The sequence below is a fragment of the Pyxicephalus adspersus genome, chromosome 7 (assembly GCF_032062135.1).
Source record: "Pyxicephalus adspersus chromosome 7, UCB_Pads_2.0, whole genome shotgun sequence".
In the NCBI taxonomy this organism is placed as follows: Eukaryota; Metazoa; Chordata; class Amphibia; order Anura; family Pyxicephalidae; genus Pyxicephalus; species Pyxicephalus adspersus.
The window spans coordinates 12,232,986-12,244,266 of record NC_092864.1 but is presented as its reverse complement, the minus strand read 5'-3'; the positions used below and the strand labels follow the sequence as shown (position 1 = coordinate 12,244,266).

The 11,281-nt window shown below is 40.0% G+C and overlaps 2 non-coding genes across 2 annotated transcripts; both read right to left on the bottom strand.

The window, feature by feature from the left end:
- Positions 1 to 598: 598 nt before the first annotated feature.
- TRNAV-UAC (transfer RNA valine (anticodon UAC)) lies at positions 599 to 671 on the bottom strand. Its single transcript has one exon. It is a non-coding gene; the product is annotated as a tRNA-Val (tRNA).
- A 997-nt stretch (positions 672 to 1,668) lies between these two features.
- On the bottom strand, positions 1,669 to 1,741 carry TRNAV-UAC (transfer RNA valine (anticodon UAC)). The gene has a single exon. It is a non-coding gene; the product is annotated as a tRNA-Val (tRNA).
- Positions 1,742 to 11,281: the final 9,540 nt, after the last annotated feature.

Genomic DNA, 11,281 nt, shown 5'->3' with positions numbered 1-11,281 from the left:
ATGGACTGAGATCATCACACCAATTTGTGTGTACACCTACCAAATAGAAGGTTCTAACTATATAACATATTGGGTCCATGATTATGCCAATGATGGAAGTGTTGGTGGACAGTGCTGGAGACATATGGTAGGCTTTGGTTTTTACAACTGTTGGGCCAATTAGTGTTGCAGTTCGAATTTTAAATAGTCATGTTTCTGTCAGCAATAAGGCTTCATTTAAAGCTAAACTAAACCTACAATTGGACAGGGCAAATTCTAACTGAAATCAGATTAGAAGTGAAATCTAACATTGTATATTAGAAAATTGGGTTCACTGGGGACCAAACCCCAAACTCTCACTCTCTGTTTTGTGTTTTTGATATACTGCAATTCTATGGGTCATGTATATATACTAATGGGTGGTTTCATAGTGTAGTGGTCACTGTGTCTTCTTTACACACAGAATGTCCTGGATTTGGTCCCCAGTAAAACCAGAACTTTGTTTTTTCTTGCCATGTTTCTCAATCAGGTTGATACGTAACACTTGCAAAATTGATCAGAAGAAAAATGGGCCCAATGCTTTAATTCATAGGCACATCGGATACTAAAATCAAACCTTTGGTTTCACTGGGGATCGAACCCAGGACCTTCTGCGTGTAAAGCAGACGTGATAACCACTACACTATGAAACCATTGATGGTGTGTTTATATTACCCATGTAATTGGAATAAATTGAATGACACAAATCAGACAATGGGTGCAAGCCCAGGGTTTGATCCCAGTGAAACCAAGCTTCTTACCAATATTCCAATATACATATATTATAGTTTTCACTTACCAACCTGAATTCTTTTGAAATTTGGCCTGTCCAATTGTAGGTATAGTTTAGCTTTAAATAAAGCCTTATCCTGAAGGAAAGATGGAGATGACTGTTTAAAATTCTAGTTGCAGCACCAATTGGCCCAACTGTTGCAACATAGATAACTTACCACATGTCTCCAGCACTCCTAAGTCCATCAACACTTCCATCATTCCCTAATTCTATTTTGGAATGCATGCATATGGCTAGCAGTTCACGGGTAGGTTTAGTAGTGTAACCTTTTGTATGTCGCGGACCACTAAATGCACAGACTCTGGTGGACCGCTCATGCGCCTGTCAAAGAGGAAGAAACTTCCTTCAGCGTGACGTCATGATGCCAGAATCCGCTATCCCCCATCACGTCGGAGCCCACCTGTCTCCTGTGATGTCTCCAGGAGACGTGGTCTATGGCTCTGGCTGGTGAGCCCCCCCCAGCAGGGTCCTTCTCCTGACCCCGCTGGTGGGTGCACTGGCCAGAGCTGTGGCCCACCTGTCAGATGGCCGTGGCCCACCTGTCAGATGGCTGTGGCCCACAAATGGCTCACTTGTACCCGGTATTGGGGACTTTTGCTGTAGTGGTTATCATGTCTCCTTCACATGCAGGAGGTCCTGGGTTTGATGCCCAGTGAAACCAAAGATAATCCAGAAACAAGCTGCTGCCTAAAACATTTCAACCATTGAAACCTGTGGTTTTCTGTATTCTTCCTTCCATAATTCTAATACACAATGATTTTCCATTATCAATCAGATTTCTATGAGAATTTTGTTCAAAGTGATTTTTTTTTAGGAAGGATTTCTTAAGAGAAACATGGTGAGAAAAACCTAGACATTGGTTTCACTGGGGATCGAACCCAGGACCTTCTGCGTGTAAAGCAGACGTGATAACCACTACACTATGAAACCACCTACAAATCACAATCCCTGATCCTGAGAGGTCACATATTAGACAATGGGTTGAGAGTTTCAAAAACTTCTATTGCAGACACATGGTGGAGAGGTGCAATACAAAAGAAAAGAGTGAGCTTTGATGTGCACACTGCTGAGAGAACAATGTAGGGTGGGGAACATAGATAATGACGGACAACCATGTTGGCACATGAACCCATCACACCAGTTTGCATGTAAATTCAAAGGCTAAAAGCTCTAACTATATAACCTACTGGGACAATGGCCATTCCAACATACAATCAGAGAATAATAGAAGTGTTAATGGCTATAACAGTGCTGCTGTACGGTGGGGTTGTTGGTACTGATAACTGACCACCATGTTGTCATATATGGAATGAGCCCACCACACTGATTTACATGTAAACTTACCATACAGAGGGTTATAACTATATAAGATCTCCAGTAAAACCAAGTCTTTGATTTTGTCGCCATGTTTCTCTCAAGAAATCTCTCAAGAAAAATTTAATAGAAATCTGGCTGATAAGTGAATGCTAACATTGTATATTAGCAAGATGGGGGGTTGGATACTGATTTTTAAAGGCCAGATGTGTTTGCTTGGAAGTCCAATGCAAGCCAGAGTTTCATACATTTTATGATGCCAAAATGGAAGACTTAGGAATCAAGAAAGAAAGCATTGGGGTAAATATTTAGACCAGTGGCAGTTCCCAGGTGCCAACCACTTGGCAGACCCAACCACTGTGGCGGTTTTTATTGAACTAATATTTGAAAATTTGGGCAGTACTCATATACTCACTACTGCATCTATGAATTCCCTATGTGAGCTTGTCATGATACATGTAGTGTCTACACCATGGACATAGCTCATGGATGTTCGGAAGCAACAATTATACCCCAACCTTATTTCAAATCTAAACTTTTTAAATAGGGGTAGTGCATGAGCTCATGTGTGTTCGCCCTACACTGACTCATCTCTGCTACAGTCCATTGCAGAGAGTGTTACATATTCTTATGTATTTACAAACTTTCACATACAGCAGCTGATGGGCACCACTGTAGTTAGGACAGGTTCGGACATGCCTTGGGAACAAGCGACCTCGTGCAGCGCCCGGTGGCTGACACCTTGCCAGCTGCTCCCATTGCAGTGCTGGTTCCTGAAGAACCAACGTCTGCAGATTTGACAGCATGCAGCTGTCTGCAGTACTAAAACACTCGGTGCCACCCCCATTCATTTTCTATAGGGCTGCCGTGGGGGAGAAACTTTATGTAGCATCTCCCATAAAGCATGAGGAAGCCGTAACCGCACCGCACCCTCACCTAGTCTGGCCTTAAAGAATCTTAACATGTTAAATACTAATGTTTGTCTATTTAACCTATAGTTAACTTTTGGACATACCTAATTAACTCCTTCTTCCCCTTCTACCCTTAGCTATTTTTTTTTATAAATTTCAAGATTTTTTATTGTTTTCTTTTCTATTATTTTTTCAGTGTGTATTAAAAAATGTCCAAATTTGGAAATAAAACTCCTTTTTTCCATTTTGCTATGCTTTGCACTATTATGGCAATATGTTTTAAAATTTAGGAAATTTGAGAGCAAAATATGTTTCTTTTTATTACAGTAAAACTATTTTGTTTTTAAAACTAATACTGGTCAAAGTTGAAAAAATTATTTTGGCTATAGCATAAGTAGAAAAATCAAATATTTTTTCAAAACAATATTGGTGAAAGAAAGCCAATCTGGTGTTAAAAAAAACAACGTATTATGGAATATTATGGAGAATACAGATGAAGGGGTAAAATAGTTAAAATTGCTCTGGCCTTGGGAAAAGGGGGGGCTAAAAAGATGAAATGGTCATACAAGTCTATGTTTGTTCTTTTTCAATACATGGTGATTCAATGAGATTTGTTTTTTTTGGTGTACAAAGATAAAAAGGATCCATCAGGAAAGGATCAATCAGTTCTTTTCTGTACTTGCAGAAATTGTATTTGCCTGCAGAAAACTAATGTGGCCACCTCATCTAAGGACTGGCAAGCTGCAATATCTGACGTTTTTGGGTTTAGATACATTTTGGATACCTTCCAGTTGGCTGTTAGCTAGGGCAAACGTTTGCAGATTAAATAAAAAAATTACCTTTTTGCACTTTAATCTTTTGATTTACTATTGATTATGTGATTTGTATATAATAAATGGGCTTCTGTAATAATATTCATTGTATTTGTTATTGATTGGATTGTCATTAAATAAACCATGACCCCTTGCTCCATACCACTGGCTCTACTTCCCAGTCCGTATCGCTGTGCCGAGCCCCCATCCTGCTTGTTTTATGATAAACATCTGTTTAATATTCTATCCCCCCAAGCTGACGGAAAGTGACAGCTGCTTTTTCTGCCTCGTGCGTCTCTCCCAATATGTTTTCAGTTACTCAGATCCGGCTGCTGTCCCCACCCATCTCCCCCACAGCACCCTGCAGGCACCCGCCAGAAAGATAAATTCATTAAACTTTTTATTTACCTCTATTGGGGAATATAATGACTTAAAACATAACCAAATACTGGTAGCATGTAGGAGGGAGGAAGAGAGGTACTATGCCCTTTAAATTATCCATATTTGCAAGGGTTGGATCTATTGGAAACTACAAATCATGGGGTCCTCATAGCAAATTAGAGATGGGCATTCAGCCCCCCAAAACATTGTGACCCCTATGGCCAGGGAGCCCATGTATCGGTGTTATTAAGAAATACCACGATCCTCCTTCTTACCAGTGTGGCCCCCATTGCACTCTCCCTTCACCATAACAAGTATGACCACCATAATCTTCCATGCAGATTAGAGCAGTGGCAATAGATTCAATAAAAATTACCTCCCCCTGTGTCAAGTTCCTTCTCTTCCAGCAACCACCCATTGTGACCAACCTCATTTTCACTTCCCAGTGCTTCTTGTAGGTCATGTGTTGTCATACTAAAATTTTGTCAGAGGGTGGGAGACTGATCTTCAAATACCAATGCCTATAAATGGTTGAAGGATACCTTCCAGTAGGCTGTTGATGAAGGCAGCAGTGGTAGTACGTGGTAGCATGCTAGCCAAAGACATTATGAAAAAGATAAAGAAAAGTCATTGAAAGCGACACCTTGGCTTGCAAGTTCAAACTTTCGGGAAAGTTGTAAGATAAAAGTTTCTTCTTCGGACAAATAAGAAGATGTTATACTAATAAAATGAAAAATCATGACCTTATATACAACAAGCATGGGTACATGAAGGGTAGGTGTCAAAGAGCAGAGGATTCCAGTAGGCACAGGGAAGTCACCCAAATTGTGTTGTCTTTACTGGCATGGCCCCATCAGAAACCCCCTACTTACAAGTCCATTTTGCCCCCTTTGAGCTGATCCAACGAAACTTTAGCCTACTTAAATTATAAAAAAAAAAAATTTTGGGCTAACTTCTTTTTTAAAATCAATCTCATTTTTTGCCAATGTTTACAGCCCCTGCTGCCAACTATGAATTATTCAGCTGAAAAATGTTCAGTATGTAAATTCAAGAAACAAAAACTCCACGCTGTCTACCGAAACCCAGTTATTCCGCCACTGGGTGCCTCCATCTTGTCCAATATAGAGAAGATGAACCACAAATCAAATATGGGCTGGAGGACAAAGATGTTGCTCTCTACAAGGCTTATCATGTTCTAAAATATTAATTTAGGAACCCCAAATCCTAAATATCAATTTTGGGCGAATCTCTTCTTAAAGGCAACCTTGTTTACAGAATGTTTACAGAACCAGCTGCCAAATATGAACTATTTAGCTGATAAACATTACAATGAGCTCCTTTCTGCCTCCCAAGATCTAGTTATTCTTCCAATGGGTGCCACCATCTTGCCCACTGTAGAGAAGATGAACCCAAGATGTTAAATTCAGGCTGGAGGCCAGTCTTCCCACCTTTTGCAAATAAAGGTCATTGCTTTCTGCAGGGCTTATCAAGTTCTGAAATATCAATGCAAACATCCCCATATCCAAAATATCAATTGTGGGTGAATCTCTTCCCCAAAGCAACCATGTTCCTTACCAATGTTTACAGAACCAAATTCTAAATTTCCAAATATGAACTATTCAACATTTCACTATACAAATCCAATTAACTAAAGACCTAGTTATTTCTCCATTGGGATCTTTCATCTTGCCCACTTTAGAGAAGATGAACCCAGGATGGTAAATACAGAGTTTTCTGTCTCTAGTACAGTTTGTGAATTTAGTTCAATATAAAGGTGAAAATTGTAATTCAGAATATAAGAATTTATTACAATATTATTTCTGTTTTATTATCAATAAAACATAAAAATTGCAAATAATGTCCACATTTTTCTGTGGACCACCAACGTTTTCTTGCAGACCACTGGTATTTGGAGAGATATTCCAAATAAAATTATTACAAAAAGTTAAAAAACTAGGAGGCCCAGGAATACAAAAACTGCCCCATATTTTCCCCCAATTGCTTTTTTATTGTTTTACTTTAGAGAAGTGCATGAAGTCAGGGCCAACAGACTTGACCATGGCCATGGCCATGGCGGAGCCATGTAACCAAGTGGTTTTTTGAGTGACGGGCTCCCTTTAAGAAGATTCAGTTTTTTTCCCTTTTTCCTAGAGAGACATTTCTGCAGGAATATTGCATGATCGGCGGAGTCTGGGCTCTTGTTAGAGGAGAGTCTATGGAGTGAAGGCACGAGGTGGTGTAATCTGTCCCGCAATGACCAGACTCCGATTTCATCCAACTTTCTGTCGCCACTCTATTGTTTTTCAAACAAAATGCCTAATTTCTTGGAATGACAACAAGCCGCTTGGCAGGTCCCCCACCTAAAGATTTTTTTTTTGTCTTTTGGCATATCGCACTCAGAGATTGATAAACCTATTTTATAACACTAAAAATCTAAACCTTACTGGGGGGATGAGCGGCCATGATCAGCAGCCAGCAGCTGCCTCCTTGAATAACGCTCTGTCACATGTAATGGTGTCTGACAGCAATGATACATTGACGTATATAGCTTTGTATCTGTGTGAGGACAGGGTGGGAGCTGAAAGGGGGGATTGTCATTGTTACCACTCATATATATGGACAGAAGAGTTTATCTTGGGATATCCATTTTTGTTCTATGCTCCCTCTAATTTCAAAGTGCAAAGTGCAAAGATTGTTGAAATGGAACATTAAAAAGGACTTTAGGGGGCAGCAGCAGTCCAACGACTTAGTCTAGGCTGTAATGATGTCATCAGTCTGTTGCATGCAGAATTAAACGTTTCCTCAGTCTCCTCTTCCTAGGCCACTATTCTGCAACATTGAAACTTTGTAGAAGGATACAACTGAAGCTGATCTGTGTAAGATTTGTAAAGAGTGTAGACACCAGCTTTACCCTTAGAATGAACATAAGTAAGTGAGAAGAGAACAGCAGGGTTTTCTTTGGCAAACTGTGTAGTCAATAAATCATTATCATTAGTGTTCACACAGAGTTCGACATAAAAATGAAGAAAAAGTATCCAAATGGATATGAGTATATGGTCCATCCACCCAAAGACAATGTCAATAATAGGGTGGTGGATTTCAAACTATAGAGATGCTTAGCTATAGACAAACATATGGTAGGGTAATGGACAACAAAGGACTAAACAAAAAATCTCCTAAAGCATAAAAAGTGATTGTCCATTCATTTCTTATGATGGGATAATGGACTTAAGCGCTGAACATAGAAAGCTCCTGCCAATAAAGGTCTTATACCAACAGCAGAATTTAATTGTGTTGAAGAAGAAGAGCATGAATTGTCTCAAAGCCTAACACGTTTCGCCCAGAAGGCTTCCTCAGGGGAAGTTGAGACATACAGTATGTTGTGATATAATTCTCAATTTTTCAGAGATTAAGGAGCCAGGGAAAAGGAAGGGTAACACTCTATGAGGTCCAATGGGAGAAATCAAAAAGGAAGAAATATCCACGATGGGTACAAACAATATCCTGTGCATTGTTTATACGCAGCCCACATCTTTGATTCTGTTTATGCCATTCTCCTGAAACACTTTCTTCCTTTTGGATTTCTCTCATTGGAACTCATGAAGATTTCAATACTTCTACTTCATTTTTTGTGTAACTATATGTGAACACTAATTGTAAATGATTTATCGTTCCTTAATCTGCCAAGGTGGGTCACAGTACCCCTACGGTTGTTCATTGAACCGCCAAGGCAGATTGATCAACAATGTGAGGGGACTGCTGTGGACATGTCAGATTTTGGCCCAAGACGAATGGTGGTGTTTATTTCTGGTGAAAATCTGACATGTTTACAGTGGTCCCCTAATATTATATGATGCGTGTATGTAACTTAAGCCTGGATGATGCCTGAACGAGGATTAAGCCATCTTCCTGGAGAAAAAGGGAGAATAAAGCCTTCTCCATAGGGGTTCTGGGCTCTCTATAAATGGTAATACCTGAAAGCTTTTCTCATTAATTAGCTTTCCTACATTATGAAAATGACAGGTCCACTTTAAAGAACATATAGATCAGCCACTGTGATGCATTATATAGATTGAATTGGAATTTTTTTCCCCAGATGGTATAAAGAGCAGTTGACACATGTTCACCCATCTGATGTGTGTTATATAGATCCAGCACATGATATATATTATACGAAGGATGTTCTGGATGGGTGACAGTGTACAATTTTACTGGTCATTAAAAAACCCCCAATGGGATCATAACAGGAACTAATAAAAAGTAAAGCAGTTTTTCAGTGAAGATTGTTACGTGTCCTCGTTCCCTCTGGGCTTCATTTGTTCATTCCTTCGTGTAAGACACGCAACCAAGATGGCAAAGACACAACCATTAAATCTTTTTTGCCCAAATGCTGACTAACTGGGCACTTGTGACGGGGGTTAAAATTGGTGATTCACCTGGCCATGCCATAGCAATAGTGGTTATTTGGCTTGTAGAACGCATTCAACGCACCACAACATCCCTGTGACTTTATTGGGCAAAGCAAATGGCAGTACTGAAGCAAAGTATGGCCTTCTTTACAATACACAATGGGCCTGATTTATTAAAACTCTACAAGGCTGGAGAGGATACACTTTCAACAGTGAAGCTGGTTGATCCAAAAAACCTTGATTTCTTAAAAGTAATTTGCTTTTTGTTAGCAAATGTTTTCAATCCTGGACCAGATCCATTCCATGTTTACTGGATCACGCAGCTTCACTGATAAAAGTGTATCCTCTCTAGCCTTGGAGAGCTTAAATAAATCAGGCCCAGTGTTTCTTAAATGCAGCATGTCCTATCAGGATGAACGTAGCTGCATGCGTCCAGATGGAAAGTTCAGTGCTTGGCTGAAGAATGAAGGTCAACATGAAATCCAAGACTTTACATTGTCACGGGTATCCAGGCCATTGGGAAAAGATTGGATAGACCTCATCCATGATCCACTTGGAAAACCTACAAATGAATAAATAGTTAGACACAAGAATCTAATTCTAAGATTAAAGCCTGCCATTGGGTGAAACGCATCAGTAGGGGAGGTTACAGGTGGGAACGACAATTGAAATCAATCAGGAAGAGAATTCAACCTTGGCATAGTCTTTCTCAAAGTTTTTAACATAGTGGAATGCTTAAAATAACTTTTAGGTCTTTAGGGAACTGTTTCTATAATTACTATATCCAAAACTCACAGGGCATTAGTACAGTGGTCAATAGGAAGAATGCTTCTTACACTGGTGGCCATTGGGAAGAATGTCACCCTTACAGATAACCAAAAAATAATTAGTGTCACTTAAACTGACCTGAGAGGCAGAAATTGTTAATTGCTCCGGGAATCCCCAGCAACCTCTGGAGGAACGTCGTTTGAGAAACCCTTGGGGTAGATCACTCCAGTTCTTCAACACCAAACTCATTAAACCACGTCTCAATGGAGCTGGATTTGTACATGGTGAAACAGAAAATGGCCTCCACCAAACTGTGAAAACCCAACTTTCTATGTCTTTGTTCTGTAACATAATCAGAACTCTGAACTGGCAACACCCGAACTCATAATTTACGGGGGTGCCCTCAAACTTTTAATCATATAGGGTAGAGTTTTTATTTTGCAACAAAGTGTTCCTTTAGTGAGATTCTGACATCTATTTCTACTTCTCTCTTAATCAGTGTTCCATTCTAAAACTGCTCAGTAAAGCCAGAGAAAAAGAAAAAAAAAAGGAAGGCCTGTCCACAACACACAATTACCTAATCAATTTAGCACTTTTCCCAGTGCCTCAAACCTGTGGGTCACAGCCAAGTAGGTTGCAACACAATTAGCAAAGTGCCTTGTGGAAAATTAAGCACTGCAGAGCAATTTATGGACAGGGCCAAAAACTGCTCTCCTCTTATTAATCAAGGACAAAGAAGGAAAATTGTGCGTTCCAGCCCACACCCTCCCCGCTGTCCCATTCTCTAAGGGGTTGCCACAATAAAATGTCCAGGCTCAGTTGGCTGAACCTAGGACTTGTTTATAAAATTGTATGAAAATAGAACTGCCTGTGATGACCACAGCAGCCAATCGAATTCTCATTTTACTGCGGATAACTGGTGGCCGTAGAAGTTTTCTTTCCAATCTTTCCGTACACAATGTTAAAGTGACATTTTTTAGAACTAATTGCGACATATTATTTATCTTTAAAGGAACATGTCTGTGACCATTTAGAGACCCCTTTTGGGAGAAGAAGTAATGGTGGGGATACAGAACGAAATATAGGAATGATATGGTGATTATGGGGGGATTTTGAGAGTTATCACATTTGCCAGGCTATTATTGCTAAATATTTTTCCACCGAGGTGACAACCACTGTTCCTATTTTTGGATCTGCTGTCACTTGGATAGAAGGTTAGGGTAAATGTTACTCTACGGCCAATGTTAGAGGGTAAGAGTCTTTCCTGGCATGACTGTGCCCCCCTAACATTTTGGCAGGTTAAGAGCTTTGAGGTGTACTACCATTCAAGGTACACATTGTTTCCCATCCTCTTGTTGCCCAATAGTCAAATTGTAGCTGGTTAGAGGGGCTGTCATTGCTTCTTGAGGCCAGCAGACCACCCTGGAAAAAATTCAAGTCTACTGATGGGTCTCCATGATTAAAGGCTAAAACTGAAATCCAGTAATTGAAAATAGTGGGCTAGGAACAGTTCAGCTGGGAAAAAGTGTAGCTCAGCTTTTCTTGACCTTTTTACATGGGGGAACCCTTGAAATAACTCTCAGGTCTTAGGGAACCTGTAATATATATCAGCCCACAGTATATTGGTGTGGTGATCGATGGGAAGAATTCCTCTTACATTGCTGGCCAATGGGAAATTCCCACATTTGAAGATTAGTGGTGTCACTTCAACTGATCCGAGAGTCACAGATTGCTCATTGCTCAATGAACCCCCAGCAACTTTGGAGGATTCCTAGGGTTCTATGGAACCATGGTTGAAAAATACTTTTCCAGATGATGACTGGTTCTGTCTGATTTGCTTCTATGAGAAGTTCACTGTGTGCACTGAAATCAGAG